This window comes from Somniosus microcephalus, chromosome 2 (genome assembly GCF_052327205.1).
Source record: "Somniosus microcephalus isolate GS21.2 chromosome 2, FLI_Smic_1.0, whole genome shotgun sequence".
NCBI lineage: Eukaryota > Metazoa > Chordata > Chondrichthyes > Squaliformes > Somniosidae > Somniosus > Somniosus microcephalus.
In genome coordinates this window covers 304,223,617-304,241,500 of record NC_140988.1, presented here as the reverse complement: position 1 = coordinate 304,241,500, position 17,884 = coordinate 304,223,617, and the positions used below count along the sequence as shown (strand labels likewise).

The 17,884-nt window shown below is 42.6% G+C and overlaps 1 protein-coding gene and 1 long non-coding RNA gene across 6 annotated transcripts in view; one reads left to right on the top strand and one right to left on the bottom strand.

Moving 5' to 3' along the window:
• celf4 (CUGBP, Elav-like family member 4) overlaps nt 1-17,884 on the top strand; it is a 635,318-nt gene that overhangs the window by 483,673 nt on the left and 133,761 nt on the right. The window lies entirely within an intron of this gene.
• Nucleotides 12,073-17,884, bottom strand: part of LOC147123509 (uncharacterized) — a 31,817-nt gene continuing 26,005 nt past the window's right edge. The window contains exon 3 of the long non-coding RNA XR_015074602.1: nt 12,073-14,169. This is a non-coding gene — a long non-coding RNA (uncharacterized LOC147123509). The remainder of the gene's footprint in view (nt 14,170-17,884) is intronic.

Below are 17,884 nucleotides of genomic sequence, written 5' to 3'. Positions count from 1 at the left end.
TGCAATGGGGTATTTTCCTAATGTTCAATGTGGCAGGGTTTGAACTGAGTTTTTAGCGCAGGCTTTTCCTCTTCTTCCCGTGAGCTGATCCTGCTCCAATATGAAGATTTACTATAGCCCCATTAATCTAAAAGCAGTGGAGCAAATGATCTGAGTATTTTCACCAAAGTAACAACAACAACTTGAAGTTCTATAGCTTTCCTCCTCAGAGTACTTTACAGGACACTGAAAAGAGTAAACACTGAGCAGGAGGAGCAACAGGAAAAAGACGGGTTGGACGGATGAAAATACAGTCAAAGATGTAGTGTATGTACCTTTAAGGGGGAACTACTTTTTACAGCTCCTGTATACTGTAGTACCGGCAGTGACCACACCTGTATATAAACCCTGAGTAGGGATCTGTACTTTAGTTTTAGAGTAACTTGCATCCAGTAAACACCTGTTGATTGTTCCTCTGCAGTCTCTGTCGATTTATTGAAGGACACCATACATCAAAATTCACGGATTTAACAAAAGAGAAGTGTCTTAAGGAGGTTTCTGAAGGCAGTAAGATAGGCTGACCATACGTCCCCGTATTCCAGGGACTGTCCCTGGATTAGGTACTGTGTCCCCGGGCAAACAATATCCACAGAAGAGTCTCCGGCTCAGGAAACTCGTCCCCGAGTAGAGCCATATTCATTGGTCCACTGGTTGGCAGGAGTTGGATTTTAACTTTATTTTGGGATAAACTGGAAAAATTCAGTCTTTGGTTTTTTAAACATGAATGTACAGAAACCCTGGGGGGAGATTCTCGGCCCCTTCATGCCCGGTTTGAGCTCAGGAACGGATTCCAGGAGCTGATTGAACGGAGACGATGATGGCAGCCCGCCTTCCCACAATGCAGTGCGGCGGAGAAACGGCCCCATTGATAGCTCGGGCCGCATTGCACTCTGGGTGACTGAGCCACATGACCTCGTGCTGCGGCCAATAGTGACTGGCTGGAAGGCAAAACCTTTAAAATGTGTGGGAGAAACTGAGGGCATGTTGAGAGCTGGTGGGTGAGTGGATTTACTTCACCTCAGAGATCAGTATAGTGCATTGTGGTTTTTTTAAATGAATAAGGCAAGCTCTAAATTCTCCCACTGGGAAGAGGTTTCTGAAACTTTCTGAGACAGTGGGTGTTTCACACCCTATGTGGAAAATCTCAGCCTGTTTGGAACAGATTTAAAATTGAGAAATTAAAAATTAGGACATTCAGGTATGAGTATAGATGTTACAGCACTATTGCCAGAACACGCGCAAGATTCGAGGTTCGGTGTAAAGTGAAAATGGCATCGTCTCTACGCGTATTACACTAGCAGAAGCAATAAGTCGTCATGCTAGTCATGCTGGTTTTCTTGAAACGCATCCTGGCTACTTTGCTGTGCTCCCACCCTGTGTGTCCCCAGATTCGGTTTAGAAAATATGGTCACCCTACAGTAAGATAGATGACAAAGTGGAACTGCTGGCAACGATAGCGCGTTCTGTAGTGGCTGAAGAAGTAGCCACTGATAGTGGAGCAGAGGGAACGGGGAAAAGACAGGAGGTTGGTGTCAGAGGAGCGGAGAATGAGTGTAAGGAGTTTCAGCTGGAGAAGATCACTGAGGTAGAGTTGGACAAGGTCATGGAGGCATTGAACGCGTGGAGGATAATCGCACCATCAATTTGCTGAGGAGCCAGTGGAGCTTGGGCAAGACAGAGGTGATAAGGGTGAAGGGCTCGGTGTGGGTGAGGATGAAGGCTGTGGTATTTTTGATGAGTTGTAGTTTGTAGAGGCTGGCAAGGGTAGCACTGGAAGAATCGAGCCTTGAGGTAATAATGGCATTGGTGAGGATTTTAACAGGAGAGGTGGAAGGAGACGATGTTTTAAAGCTGAAAGTGGTGTTAGTGTTAGGTCAGATGTTGGTGAGGGGAAACAAATCTCACATTAAAGTCCTGTACCACTGGACTGAGCTTAAAACAAAATATGTATAATATGTAAAGAATTAACAGCATCAGAGAAAATTACAAACTGCCAAAAGAAATATTCATAAGGATATTAGACTTTGAAACAAGCAAAGACTATTCAGTCCACCATGCCCACTCCTTCCTACAGTCCCCTCCCCAAAGAAATTCCCCAGCTTATTTAATTACAATAGGATGGCAAATAACCACAGGTAAAATTTCCACAGTGTTATGGAAAATTTCCTCCTGATCTGGGAAGATAATTGAGTAAAAATGATTAAGTTAACATTACACAATTCATTCCTAGATGTTCATTATCTTATAATAAGCACATTATTAGGAATATTCTACCTGCCCTACATAACCTGATCTTTTATTAGTCAATGGATTGTGCACTGTATAAAGATTCACTTTATAATAGACACTTAATAATATTCAGCATACAAAATGTGTTCTGTAACAATCACTGTATAATATTCACTATATAATTTACACTATGAAATGAGTACATATTATATGCTGCATAACATACACTAAATGATGTACATTGTCAAAGATACTGTACAATACTTCTTCAGAAAGTTATAGATGACAGACGGGTATTATGATGAAAAGAGGCAATTGAATGGATTGCCAACCGTCGCATAAGGAAATGTTTAGAGTGAGCGTGAGTGTGCGGGGCCTTGTGGCGATGACTGCCAACGTCCTAATTAGTTGGCCCATGTTGAGCAGTCGTATTGTGGAGGCCAAAACTGCAGTGATGCCTGGCAACATCTGATGACTTGTACAAAGGGGGGAGGGGGTTACACTCTTTATTCTATACCATAGTATATACTGCACTGTCACCGCATGATATTTACTCTACAGTATGTATCAGGTAGAATTTATGAATTTGCACTGGTGACGTAGAGCTTTGTGTACCAGGAGTGCACATCATGAATTCGGATGGTGAGGTCAGCATGCTTCACAGGATTTCTTGCCCATTAATTCCCAAAATCTACCTTATCTGATATAAATATTCAATAACATATATAGCACCGTGTGTATTCAAGTTTGGCTTAAAATGACTTCCCTTGAAATCACGATGGTGAGGATTATTCTACACATTCTGTTTTTTGACTCACAATTTGAGACCAAAATAATTCAGTCTATAACAGACTGAAAAAAAACCACCAAAGCAAATTTTAAATTTGGTTAATTTTAAAATCTTGACTATAGTTGTAATAATAACAAAAATCCCTTTCCCTAACAAGGGCTTCCAGAATCTGGCCTGGAGTAACTACAGTTATTCCGTGTATTTTTTGAGATTTTTCATTTCTTGATGTCTTGTTTAATTTCTAGTACAAAATCGAAAATATTTCAGCAAAGTGCTGATGAACACATTACTGTTTTGAGTGTGTATGTGGGTGGGAAGGAGTTTGTTTCTGTTATTCCAGTTCCACTTATTGCGATGTATTTTCAACAAACCCTTCAACATCACCTGAGATGGAGAGATAATCAGTAATTGGTGGTACTAATGTGACATTATAAATCATATTCACCCGACTATTAAATATTATCATCGTTATTCGCTGCTAATGTTACAGTATCTGATCCGTCTTATTCTGTGAGATTCTTAAGTCTGTTATTCTCTATTGGATGAGAATGTCCTGTTCACATACACATGCAGCATTTGAGAAGTGGAGTGTGTGACAGCAACAGAGACACTAATTAATTCTGGTACAGCAGCTAACTATGGTGTAGAGAGCATGAATCAGCTGTCATGCTCCAGACGCCATCTAGTGAGTCTGCTGCCAGAGACGTCGTTTTCACTGCATAGACTCTGATTCTTCATATAATGTGTTGGACGCAATCCTTAATCTGCTAAACGGTTGGTCGACCAACAGAAACCTGCCCACTTTTGTGCATTTTAAAATGACAACTACAATGCTTTTAGGAAATTCAAACCTATTGCACCTTGCGGAGCAGAAATTCTGTCTGATAGCTTGTTTTTGAGAATTTGTCAGTTCATTATATCCACCGTTCCTCGTCACAGAGCACTTAAACTGGTAATGAAATGGTAGCTAGTGCCAGTATGGATGGCATAAACTAAAATGGGTGATTGTTGGTCAGAAAGGATTCAGAGACAACGATTGCATCTGAAGTTCAAGAACAATATATATATATTTAAAAAGCTGTGAATGCTGGACATCTAAAGTAAAAGAGAAAGTGCTAATAACGCAAAGCAGGTCAGTCAACATCTGAAGGAGAAAAGATAGTTTAGAGTTTTAGGGTTATTTTGGCATTTAGGACTGTTGGCCTATCAAGATGGAGCTGAATGAAGGCACAATGTGATTCCAGTAGTGATGCAAAGACAGTGAGAGGGAAAGAGAGAAAAATCATAAATGCATGAAATCCATATGAGCATGAATAACATCAAGTTTAAAACTACTATTTATTTTAAACGATTGTGGCTGCTTTTACCAACAGAATAATTTGACAGTAACAATACCAGATGGAATACAGAATCTGATTTTAAGTGCTCTTAGATTAAGTGCAATTTGTACCCTAGTGCACCAGTACTCAAAAATGCATCTCCAGGGCCACTCATGCCTGCTATCTACTTACCATTGTCCCATCCATGGAGATTTTATTTGAATATAGATGGGGGCCAAAGAAAAATACCTTTAAAATCAGTTTAGATATTGTTAACCTCTTACAGTGAGGCTCAGCATCAGCAATACATTGTTTCTGTTCTTACCATGCAAATTCCGACCTTAACCTCACTCTGGTGCTTGGTAGGAAGCCTGGGGCAAAGAACAGAGCTCAGTCACACAAGACCAAGGGTTACTGATTTGGATATTGATTGAGAAATAGACATTGAATATCTCCACAACAGAAGGAGCAAAATGTATTTATAGACCACTTCATTTCTTCCTTTGTCATTAATAATAAAAAAAAATGTTAATTCTTCCTTTCTCTCCAATAGTAAGGTGTCAGCCTTGGCTCAGTGGTAGCACCCTCGCCTCTGAGTCAAAAGGTTGTGGGTTCAAGACTCACTCCACAGACTTGTGCACATAATCCAGGCTGACACCTGATCCTAAGGAAGGATAGACTTGCCATAGAGGTAGTGCAACGAAGGTTCACGAGATTGATTCCTGGGATGGCGGGACTGTCGTATGAGAAGAGATTGAGTAAACTAGGCCTGTATTTTCTTGAATTCAGAAGAATCAGAGGGGGTCTCATTGAAGCATACAAAATTATTACAGGGCTTAATAGGGTGGATGCTGGGAGAATGTTTCCCTTGGCTGGGGAGTCTAGAACCAGGGGCCACAGCCTCAGGATGAAGGGTAGGCCATTCAGGACTGAGATGAGAAAAAATTTCTTCACACAGAGGGTGGTGAATCTTTGGAATTCTCTACCCCAGAGGGCTGTGGAGGCTCAGTCATTGGGTATATTCAAAACAGAAGTCAATAGATTTCTGACTAGTAAGGGCATCAAGGGATATGGCGATAGGGCCGGTGAATGGAGTTGAGGCAGAAGATCAGCCATGATCTCATTGAATGGCGGAGCAGGCTCGAGGGGCCAAATGGCCAACTCCTGCTCCAATTTCTTATGTTCTTATGAAAAAGAAAGGACTTGCATTTGTATAGTACCTTTCACACCTTCAGCATGTCTCAAAGTGCTTCATAGCCAATTAATTGTTTTTTATGAAGATGCTCACTCAGTGTAACATACCACGTTCCACAGACACTGTCCACCCTCCTGTATCTTACCTAAATTACTATTTTCTTTTTGTCAGCTGTATTTATCTGACACGTGCAGAAACACATCACTGTGTTTAAAGTCTCCAAAACCAAAACTACTGTAGAATTCCTTCTTGCCTGATACGTACACATTCTCTCCCCATAGGGACACAACCTACTTACTGAAGCACAGAGAACTGAGGCGTAGTTTGGCAGAGCCAAGGTTTAGCGACCCACCCCTGCCCCCGAAGCATGCGCAGGGCTACTGCAAGAGTTTAACCAGTTAAAACTGTGTAGCTGCTTCTGAAGAAGACCACCCTTCCTGTTAGGTCATTAGCTTGCAAGGTTATCTGGAGCTGAGTGACAAGAATTCCAGCTGCTAATGACAGGTTTCTCTCCTCCCCCCTCCACCTCTTTCCACTAATGAGCTAAACTGTCTGATCAATCATCAATTGTACTGGAATACAGCAAATGTGCCTGGATTATTGAGTTTACCACAGAGGTTGGCTTAGTTCTGAACTTCCATCGGCAGGAGTGACATTTTGACGCCGCATGACCTAAAAGAGAATCTGTTCTCCAAGGTTGATAGTCACTAGCTGGTCATATTGATCGTTCTGCATGTGTGAGACTAGTCTAGGGGGAAGTCCATTGTAGGGGAGTGGTGGGGTGGGAGAGGAGTCCTTGATCCTGTTTTCATCCAGCATTCACAGACATGCACTTTTAGCTGAAGTCACTGGATAGTGATCGCTAGCAGGAACTCTCCGGTTTTTTTCCCTCTTCCCTAGCCCAGAGCTATCAAGGCAAATTGTAGTGCCCCTACTGTAACCAGCTAACTCCCCACAGGCTGACTATCGAATCTGTGACCTTCATGGTTCATTGGTTACAGAGTAAATGCAAGCTTTCACCGCTGTGTTAAGCTCAGCAATGCAGATCGGCCACCCATTCGTCACGCTGCCTGATAATCCGACCGGGTGTCTAACAGGCGGCTGATCCGCAATGCTGAGTTTACCACCCAGGTAAAATCTGCCCCCGTGGCATCTGTCCTGGTCAAACCTTGGCCTTGATGTCTGGTATTTTCCTCCAGGGTGAAATGTGTTTTCATTGACATTCCTTCCATGCAAACCCATCATAGACATCATAGTTATCGCTTGAAGAAGGCTTCATGTAGTATATTGATCGGGTGCCAGAACAAGGAAACAACTGCTGTGTGAGGACTGACACTGAGATTCTATCAGCACAATCCTCTGGTAACCTGTACATCCTGAATTAATCCTTAACGTGTTGTGCACAGTAATATTTATTGTATTGATGTTTTTTTCCCTGTTGCTGAAGATTATTTATTTTATTTTCCTCCTCTTCTGCCACATTTTTCCCCTCTGCACTTTCTTTCTTGCTGGTCTACTGTCCCCCACGCATTGAGCACCCTCCAATAACTTGACATAAGAGCATAAGAATTCAGAACAGGAGTAGGCCATACGGCCCCTCGAGCCTGATCCTCCATTCAATAACATCGTGGCTGATCTTCAACCTCAAATTCACTTTCCCACCCAATCCCCATATCCCTTGATTCCCCTAGAGTCCAAAAATCGATCTAGCTCAGCCTTGAATAGACTCAACGACTCAGCATCCACAGCCTTTTGGGGTAGAGAATTCCAAAGATTCACAACCCTGAAATTCCTCATCTCAGTCTTAAATGGTCGACCCCTTATCCTAAGACTATGCCCCCTAATTCTAGACTCTCCACCCAGGGAAAACGGCCTCTCAGCATCTACCCTGTCAGTCCCCCTCAGAATCTTATATGTTTTGATGAGATCACCTCTCATTCTTCTAAACTCCAGAGAATATAGGCCCAATCTATTCAATCTTGCTGTAGCATCTGCCCTTCAATGGTGAGCCTTGACAGTGAGCGCCAACAAGTTATTTGACCATCAGAGAGAGAGGCATTGGAGCCAAGGCCTATCCTGTCCTTCCTTGACATCCAAACAAATACACCACCACCGGGGGTCGCTGGATAATCCAGATTGGGAATCCTGCCAATTTTCCCTTCCGTAACCCAGAGCCACTGAAGCCCATTGTGCTGTCAGTTGAGATCAGGGGTAAAGATTAATTTCAGGCTAGCTAACACTAAGCACCATTTGGCAGCAACAAATATAAATTTGTTTCCTGCTCCATTCAGCTCCCAATATGGGCGGTGTTGAGTGGGAAAGGAGTCATAATGTGCAGGGAGAGGGAAAATTGAAGGAGAGTCCTTGTCGCTGGCTGACGGAATAAACAGCCAACAACCCTCAAAAATAATGCTAAGAAAAAAAGAACCAATTCTTTAATTGCTGTAGTTTTTAGTAGAATCTGTCACATATTTGTTTCTTAACAAAATAAATTTTAACAATGTATTCAAGCAGAGTTGTCTATTCAGTGTCCCCACCTACTGCCAGATCTCACTTCACAGGCACAGGAGATGGCAGTTGGTTTAGTGATGCATTACAGCAATTGTAACAAAACAAACTGGCACTTGCCCTCTGACCCCAAATGGCTCTTTATTAACGAGTGTTCTTGCCTTAGTGTTTTCTACTTGTCTCTGGTTTTCGTACTGAAAAACATGTCAAAGATTGGCGAGCTCTCAGCTAACACATGTATTTGTTTTCTTTTTTCTTTATTTCAGGTTCTTTACTGGTGCTGTGCCAAGCACTGCACGCAAATTTAGCTGGTTTGTAGGCCACAGTTATATGTACTTCCTCGCCCAATGCAATGAGGTGATATAATTATGGCCAGGAATTCAAACCGTGCTGTTGTCAGCACTTCCTACACTGAGGATATACAACTATATTGGGGCTATTAACTCGACTTGGGAAAGAGGCTGACACAACAGAAAGTTTGCAAAGAAACTGCAATTGCAATTGTCCCTTCTGTTCACAATTGCATCACCATTTTTAAGAGACAGCAATGAAGCAGTACCAGTGTACTTGGATTTCAGTAAGGCCTTTGAAACAGTTCCTCTGGAACGGCTGGTACTGAAAATAAAGAACGTGGGAATCAGTGAAAATATTTTACAATGGATACGTAATTGGCTGATCAATAGAACCCAGAGGGTGGTGGTACAGGGATTGTCATTAGCCGGGGAGAATGTTACCAGTGGGGTCCCACAGCGGTCTGTATTGGGATCTCTTTTGTTTAATATCCTCATAAATGATCTGGAGCTAGGGGTCACATGCGTAATGGCTAAATCTGCAGATGGTACAAAGCTGATGAAGGTGGTCAACTGCAAAGCTGAACAGGATATGTTAGGAGAGGATTTGAATATACTTGGGAATTGGGTAGACAGATGGGAGACGAAATTCAAAGTAGAGAAATGCAAAGTGCTTCACATGCATGGGAGGAATGTATTAATTGCCATGATTAGTCAACAACTTCATTATGTATCATGCCAGGATGGTAGTAGGACTAAATGGACTTTGGTCTTTTTTCACCTAGCAATTCCTATGTTCCTATGTACAAAAATAGAGAGTACTCTTTGAGCTGAGCTCACTTGTCACGCTTTATCTAGGTGGCAATCTCATTCATGGTCCGGAGTTAGCCCACACCTTGTCAGTTAATATTTGTATTGAACCATATGAAATTCTTGTTCATTCAGTAAGCTATAAAGGACCCCAGCACGTGAAGCTCATTGGATAACTCATGACTGGGAAGTCAAAAGTGAATTATGATCATATGTCATGACATTTATCATGGTGCAGTGGTGGCTAAGGTATGATAGCCTAGTGGATATGGTACTGAAGTAGCAGTCTAGAGGCTGAGGGCTGGATTTTGCCAATGGGGTGCTTTTGGAGGCGTGACTTCCACTTGTCGGGTTTTAGTCCCGCCTCCATCGACTTCTGGCCAACTCACGCTATCTTCCCTTGATTGACCTTGTTAAGCCCGCCCAGCGGGCTTAGCAGGCCAATTAAGGGGAAGCCGGTTACAGAGAACGTCAGCGTATGACGTTTCAAGATGAATTGTCATCGTTTGACAGCTCTGTGAAGCTGTCAAACACTGACATTCTCTGTAGTTTGATGAGTTCTTGTATTCAAGACTCATCAAACCTCTTTCTTTAGCAGAAATTAGATGGTAGTTGCATTGGAGAATGCAGCAGCCATCTGTCATCTCTGCCGCGTAGATGCGAGACTCTTTGCATTACCAATGATTGAAGCCTGCAGGAAGAAACAAAGGTAAGTAAACTTTTTCTAACACTTTCCACTTACCTCACATACTCACCTCTCCACACTTGCACCCATCACTTACCTTTGCATTGCACATTTGCACCCCTCCGACCCCCGCACACCCACTGCTTCCCTCGGTGACCCTGGCAGGCTTCGCAGCCTTCGGGAAGCCTGCACTTGTGTGGGCAAAATGGGGATAATCTGCTTATCTGCCTGTTAACTACCTGTTAAGAGGTAGTTAAGTGGCTGTTATCCTCTTCCTGCCTCCAGGAGACGGGACCCGGTGCGGGTCGGCTACCTGCCCCCAGATTCTGCCATTTTCCCAGCAGTCCCGCCTCCAAACCCGCCTCCCCAGGGCTGGCAAGATCGCGCCCGCAGAGTTCAAATCGTGTCAAGGAAAATTGTGGAATTGAGTTCAATCAATTTGTAATTTGTGAGCTAGCAGCAGGAAATATTATAGTAAAAACCGCTAATTAATTCCAGTCTCTTTTTTTACTAAATAAATACTTTCAGTGGTACATTTGCAGCAATTCGTTGCAGTTTAAGAAGTTAATATCAGTCTGCCACGTTTGTTACCCCTCAGGTGATTAACGTTATGCTGCTCTGAGAAATTGAAAAACAGCAGAGATAAGATGAAAAACTTTGAATGCTGGAGATCTGAAATAAAAACAAAATAAATGCTGGAAATGCCCATCAGGTCAGTTAGCACCTGAAATAGAAAGATAGGCTAATGTTTCAGGTAGGACCCTCTAGCGGAACAGTTTTGATAATCCCCCTGAAATGCCAAGTGCAAGGAGCTTAAGGAACTTTTCATCTCAAAGATTGAAACGATCTGCAGAACTGCCTTAGTTGCCACCATCGGCTCCTCCTCTATCTCAGCATCACCAACCCACCAGCAACTTTCTCACACTAACTCGGATCTCTTATTACTCTGTAAATTTTCTCCCATCTTCCACCTATCCTAAACAGGCTCATCTCCTCTCTAAGACCCATCTCCTGCACCCTCAGCCCCCTTCCCGCCCAACTCCTGGCCATTCAACTATTTTTCCTTGGCCCAATGCTTCTTGATATTCAACTCGTCGCTAATACCCCTTCCACTACAGCTTGGCATCTTCTCTGTGAAGCACTTTGGGATATTTTCTGCAGTAAAGGTGCTATATAAATGCAGTTGGTACGTGTTGTTAGCCCACTTTGCCTTTCAGATGCTGACCCGCTTGCTGTGCCTTTCTGACTTCAGTAGAAAAAGCAGCTGCCAAAGGAAATCCATAGTTCAGTTACTGGTCCTTGTGTTCAAATCCCTCCATGGCCTCGCCCCTCCCAATCTCTGTAACCTCCTCCAGCCCCACAACCCTCCGAGAACTCTGCGTTGCTCCAGTTCATCCCAGATTTCCTTCACCTCGCCATTGGTGGCCGTGCCTTCAGCTGCCTAGGCCCTAAGCTCTGGAATTCCCTCCCCAAACCTCGCCGCCTCTCTACCTTTATTTCCCCCTTTAAGACGCTCCTTAAACCCTATCTCTTTGATCAAGTTTTTGGTCACCTGTCTTAATATCTCATGTGGCTCGGTGTCAAATTTTGTTTGGTAACGCCCCTGTGAAGTTCCTTGGGACATTTAACTATGTTAAAGGTGCTATATAAATGGAAGTTGTTGTTGTTGTTGGTTTGCGCTGAGTTACTTTGCTTCGGCGGGGGTGGGGGGAGGGGCAGCAGAGCGTGGCAATGCTACAGTTGGCCTCTATTTCCCCTCAGGGATACTATCAGCAAAGGATCCAGCATCCACAGAATCATACCCTGCACCATCCGCAGAGGAGAGAAGAAAAGAACAGTAAAAAGGAAAGAAAACCCCTGGCATTAATAGCATTTAAAAATGTTAGAGTTGGTACTTTAAAATGCTTTTGTTTTTTCTATCTGTTTTCAGTTATATTTCAATAGTAAGTGTTGACGTCAGCAGTAGGCTGGCTCAGTGGGGTTACTGAGCCCTGTGGCATCAGACGGTTGAATTAGCAAAGTTAAAATCACATTATTGTAGAAGCCCCCTGGGTTAACGACAGTATTTTTACTGATGTTAATTCCATTTCTTCAGTAACTCCTCCCAGCCAATCGCTCCCAAGGATGTAATGTAATCAGCACTCAGTGTTCAAACAGAATCCTTAAAATACAACAAAAATAGAAGAAAAAATACAAAATAGTTGTTGATTATCATTTTATTTGTTCGAATTTTTTTCCGAAAGAGCTCTAATGAAGATGCTGCTCCTTTAATAACACATGGCAGAGTTGCATTTCATCTTTAAAACTGTATTAAATGCTACGTCACAGTTTTCTCCAACCTGGCAATATGTGACAAATGCTGCCATTTGCTAAATTGTGATATGTTAAACGTTATTTTACTGCTATTCCCTATATAGTAGAGGAGCAGTTGTTGTGGAGGACATTGTGTCGGAAATTATCAATGACCAAATTAACATGGTTGATTCATTAACTAGAGGAAATAGCTGATTCAAATAAGATCAAATTGAATAATGAAGTTCCACACATCACTTCTTCCTATGGAGCTCTATTCCAGAGAGTGCTGTCACCTGAAATCTGTTCCATGTACACAGGGGTTCAAATACAACATGAATCAATATTTGCTGAACCAGGGTCATTGGAGCATGGAAAGTCTGTAGCAAATCTTTAACTTGTCCATTGCTATCCCACCTCAGTAGAGTTCCCTTCAACTCTCTGTGTGCTTCAGGTAACGACTAAGATTGAATCTGTGAGTTATCTCTCTTCCTTACTGTTGACTCCAGCTACATCCTATTCGAATGCCACCTAAATAAATGGGTCTGAAACTATGTGGCCCTTCCAGCATACTCTTGCCGTACCTCCTGTGGGAGTTTGCTGGAAGGGCCATAGATTAGGCTGGAGCCCGGATACGCCAGGCCTTGGCCTAACATGAAAGTTCCTGCTTAGTTTGTTGGGGGGCAGAGCCTCCATCCGCCACAAACAAAATAGAGGGGGCAAGGGCCGAGGGCACAGACTCCCAAAACTGTATCCCCAGTTCTGAGGGAGTCAACATAGGATAGGGAATGGTACTGCCAGTAAGGCCAAGTGCCCTGACTTGCTGAGTGGTGGATGCAGGGCCCTGGCTAGAGCTCGAGGCTCGCATTTTGGCCTGGATGCCTGAAGATAAAAGGGTAAATTTTTCAATGCATTTCTAAATGCAGTCCCCTCACAAAGGGGGACACTGGGGTCAGTCAGTTGATCTTTCTGGGGTGAGATCCACAACCCCCATCCCAAGTTGGCACAATTAGACTGCAATTTGCAGTCTCTGGGGGCATGTAGGCTCCCAATGTGTGCCGCTAGTGGCATGACACTGAGGGGCTAAAATTGCTCAGGATGCAATCCCAGGGTTACACTAGGGTTGTGCCAGCCAGTGCCCTCCAATGCCAATCTCACTGGAATTTGCATGGAGAGTTGGAGGGCACCTAATTAGCACGGGGTAGACTGGTCCAAGCGCTACTATGGGCTCATCTCTGGCACCCACCTGCCCCAATGCAGCTGAAAACTCCAGCATGCATCCGCCATTAGGGTGGGAGTTGTCCAGCACCCCGACCCACAACCCTGGCCATGTCCTCCTCACTCGGGCCTAAACCGATACCATCTTCACGAGAGCTGGGGAATTCACCCATTTTGGGTTGACTCCTAGGCAGTAGCAAGGCAAGGCCATGCAGTTCTATCCTGTTGCTGGTTTCTCTGAAGTTCAAAGGGCAATAGATGGCAGGTGGTTGTCAGCCCTATTCAGAGAAGGCAGCCATGTATTGGGATGGCTTCTGACCCCACTTCAACTGCCAGGTTCACCAGCAGAGCATCGCAACAATGAGGCCCATTCATCATTCAGACTTGTCTTTTAGAGAACTATGGGGGTTCTGATGGCAATGCTTTGCTGTCTCAATAGATCTATTATGCACCCAAGTGGATCTCGTGGTTGCTTGCTGTATACTTCATAACTTTGCTATTCGGAAAGGACTGGAAATGGAAAATCAGCAGGGTGTGGGCCCACATGCGGGGGAGGTTGAGGAACCTAGAACTCAGTCTCATGAGGATCAGTACTCGAAGGATTCTTTCATGGCAGCTGCAAGGGAAATGCACAAATTTTCGGGGCCTCATTTTTTGTTGCATAATATTTTCTGCGCTCCACACCAAAACTATTTACAGCAAAAATCCATCACAAATAAATCATTTCTCCACCTTCTAAATTTTAATCTTCCTTCTTGCAGTTGCTTTAGGAGATGCAATGCTGCATTACACATCTGTAGATAATAATGGCAAAAAAATCATTGATAGTACATTTTTCAAAATAAACTTTCAGGATTTATATTTTGATCACATTGCACTGTAATTCACCATTTAAGAGTAATATAAAAACATTTTTTCTGAATATCTTAAAAAGAAACACATGCATCATATAAAGTCCATATTAAATTATTTATTTTAACATCCCTGACAACATATTGGAATTGTGTATTTGTTAAAAACTAAATCTACATGTGTATTCACCAAATGTTTTAGTGAAAGTGAGGGAGAATTTGAGGAAACTGCCAACATGCTAATGTGTCCAAGTCAACGATGGGGTAAAACTCAAGCTTGACTCACATTTACCACAAGTTATGAATTTGCTTTGTCTTCTGTCCTATTATTTTCAAATTTGGTGGTAAGTTGCGTCGAGAGCCTGAAGCCTGCACCTTGAATTCTCAATAAAAATAATTCTCAGCAATGATTTAAATGCGCTTTCATTCTATTTTGTATATATAATATTGTACTTCCCAAAATTAAAATAATTAAGCATGTTTTATCACGGCTGTTAGATAGAAAACACAGAGAAATGGTTTCAAAATATTTGGAAATGTAGCATTTCAAAAATGTAACGTTTCTGTAATAACATGGTAGCTATAGGACTAAGAGCCTTGGGCTCTGGAGCATGTGAATAAGAGTTTGGAATCCAGGACTTGATTGACATTCATACTCAGGCTTAGAGGGGTTTCCTTTCCACAGCAACCAAGCGCACATCCCTCCTGGTTAACCAAGCAACAGCATCGCTGGTTTTCAAGGAGACATCCTCAAACTGGGCCACCCCAGCCTCTTGAACTACGAGAAAGACAACATCCATTTTGGGAGTGAGGAAGTCAAGAGAAAGTAACCTGAGAGTGGTGGGGGGACGGGACGGGGGAGGAGTAGGAAATTCCAAAAAGAAAGTTTATAAAATGATCCTCAGACTAGCATACTGAAACTTTTTTAATGTGTTGCTAAGATGGTTTTGTCAAATGATTAAAATTTCATTTTAAGTATCTGCTATAACAACAACAACTTGTATTTATATAGCGCCTTTAATGTAGTAAAACATCCCAAGGCGCTGCACAGGAGTATTTTAAGACAACAAATTTGACACCGATCCACATAAGGATAAATTAGGGCAGGTGACCAAAAGCTTGGTCAATGGGGTAGGTTTTAAGGAGCGTCTTAAAGGAAGAAAGAAAGGTAGAAAGGCGGAGAGGTTTAGGGAGGGAATTCCAGAGCTCAGGGCCAAGGCAACAGAAGGCACGGCCACCAAAGGTTGAGCTATAAACTAGTACTTAATGTTAACTTTTATAGGTGAGTGTTACAGTTTTGTTATTTTGTAACATATTATCAATTAATATGAATCTAATAAGACAGCTATTTCACTATTATAATTAATAGTTATATTCTAGTAAAGTTCTAAATAAGACCTTAGAATCCATTTAGAAATTATTAATATTGTATACATTATTAATTTGCAACAAACATTTAAGGTTTGTCTCCTCCTCCTGAGCCATGTGTAGTTCTCATTTAACGGAATATTATGGAATCTTACTCTGTAATGTGCCATCAAATGCTTACCTTAAAGGGATAACCTACAATAGTGTTCTATAATGCAACTTTACAATGCTTAATTTAGACACGTTCCTTAATAATGTTGTATAACACAGCTGTCAAATACCTTAAAGGAATACTCCATGACGTGCCCTACAAGCACCTTAAAGGGATGCTTTCGGATAGTGTTCTGCAATACAGCTATCAAATAATGATTTGACAGCACCAAATGCTACAGCAACATGCCTGCGAATGTCTAATAAATCCCACTGCACAATGTCACCAAACATTTAGTATGTCTATATCTAGGATTTTACTTTCAGGTATTACTACTTCACATTATGTCTAGCAACATTTAAAAAAAACAATTAGATGAGCGTAATTTACGGTGTTGTTATCAGTTGTTTAATTAACTGTTCATAATGTGCACTGGAGATTTCCTGGCAGTCCGGTGCTGATTCTTCATTGATAAATCTGCAGTAACCATATTGCAATCATGAATGTTGTCACTTTTCAAGGATACGTAGATTACTGACAATCAGCACTGGCAGCCTCTACCAGCACAAAATGGACCACAACTGAATAAACTCCACATTTAAATTAGGGTAGTAGATATTATGAATAATAGCTAATACAGGGTATTTTTTAGGCTCTAATCTAATACAGGGGTTCAGAAATGGATATAACCTGCCCATGGTTTGATTTCACCTACATTAATGCCTTGCATTGTCCTGTTCTCGTGTGCTTTTTATGTCAACATTTATGACAGTAACTTTCTATGTAAACATTTATAATGGTAAAGTCCTACATTAACATGTCAGCATTTCACCATCACACTCTGTTAATAGAAACATAGAAGATAGGAGCAGGAGTAGGCCATTCGGTCCCTCGAGCCTGCTCCGCCATTCAATGAGATCATGGCTGATCATCCAAATTCAGTACCCTGTCCCTGCTTTCTCCCCATATCCCTTGATCCCTTTAGCCTTAAGAAATATATCTAACTCCTTCTTGAATATATTTAATGAATTGGCCTCCACTGCCTTCTGTGGTAGAGAATTCCACAGGTTCACCACTCTGGGTGAAGAGATTCCTCCTCATCTCTGTCCTAAATGGCTTACCACTTATCCTTAGACTGTGACCCCTGGTTCTGGACTCCCCGGCCGTCGGGAACATCCTTCCTGCATCTAGTCTGTCTAGTCCTGTTAGAATTTTATAAGTTTCAATGAGAACCCCTCTCATTCTTCTAAACTCCAGCGAGTATAAGCCCAATCGACCCAATCTCTCCTCATACGTCATTCCTGCCATCCCAGGTATCAGTCTGGTGAAGCTTCGCTGCACTCCCTCCATGTCAAGAACATGCTTCCTCAGATAAGGCGACCAAAACTGCACACAATACTCAAGGTGTGGTCTCACCAAGGCCCTGTACAACTGCAGCAAGACATCCTTGCTCCTGTACTCAAACCCTCTCGCTACGAAGGCCAACATACCATTTGCTTTCTTAACTGCCTGCTGCACCTGCATGCTTACCTTCAGCGACTGGTGCACAAGGACACCCAGGTCTCATTACACTTCCCCTTCTCCCAATCTATTGCCGTTCAGATAATAATCTGCCTTCCTGTTTTTGCCACCAAAGTGGATAACCTCGCCTTTATCTGCCATGCATCTGCCCAACCACCCAACCTGTCCAAATCATACTGGAGTTTCTCGTCATCGTCCTCACAGCACACACTTTGTGTCGAATTATATCTAGTTCCCTCGTCTAGATCATTAATATATATATTGTGAATAGCTGGGGTCCTAGGACCAATCCCTGCGGTACCCCACTAGTCACTGCCTGCCACTCGGTAAAAAACACATTTATTCCAACTCTGCTTCCTGTCTGCCAACCAGTTCTCTATCCAAGTCAGTACCTTGCCCCCAATCCCATGTGCCTTAACTTTACATGCTAATCTCTTATGCGGGATCTTATCGAAAGCCTTCTGAAAGTCCAAATACACCACATCCACTGGCTCTCCCTTATCTATTTTACCAGTTACATCCTCAAAAAATTCCAGTAGATTAGTCAAGCACGATTTACCTTTTGTAAATCCATGTTGACTTTGTCCAATCCTGTCACTGTTTTCCAAGTGCTCTGCT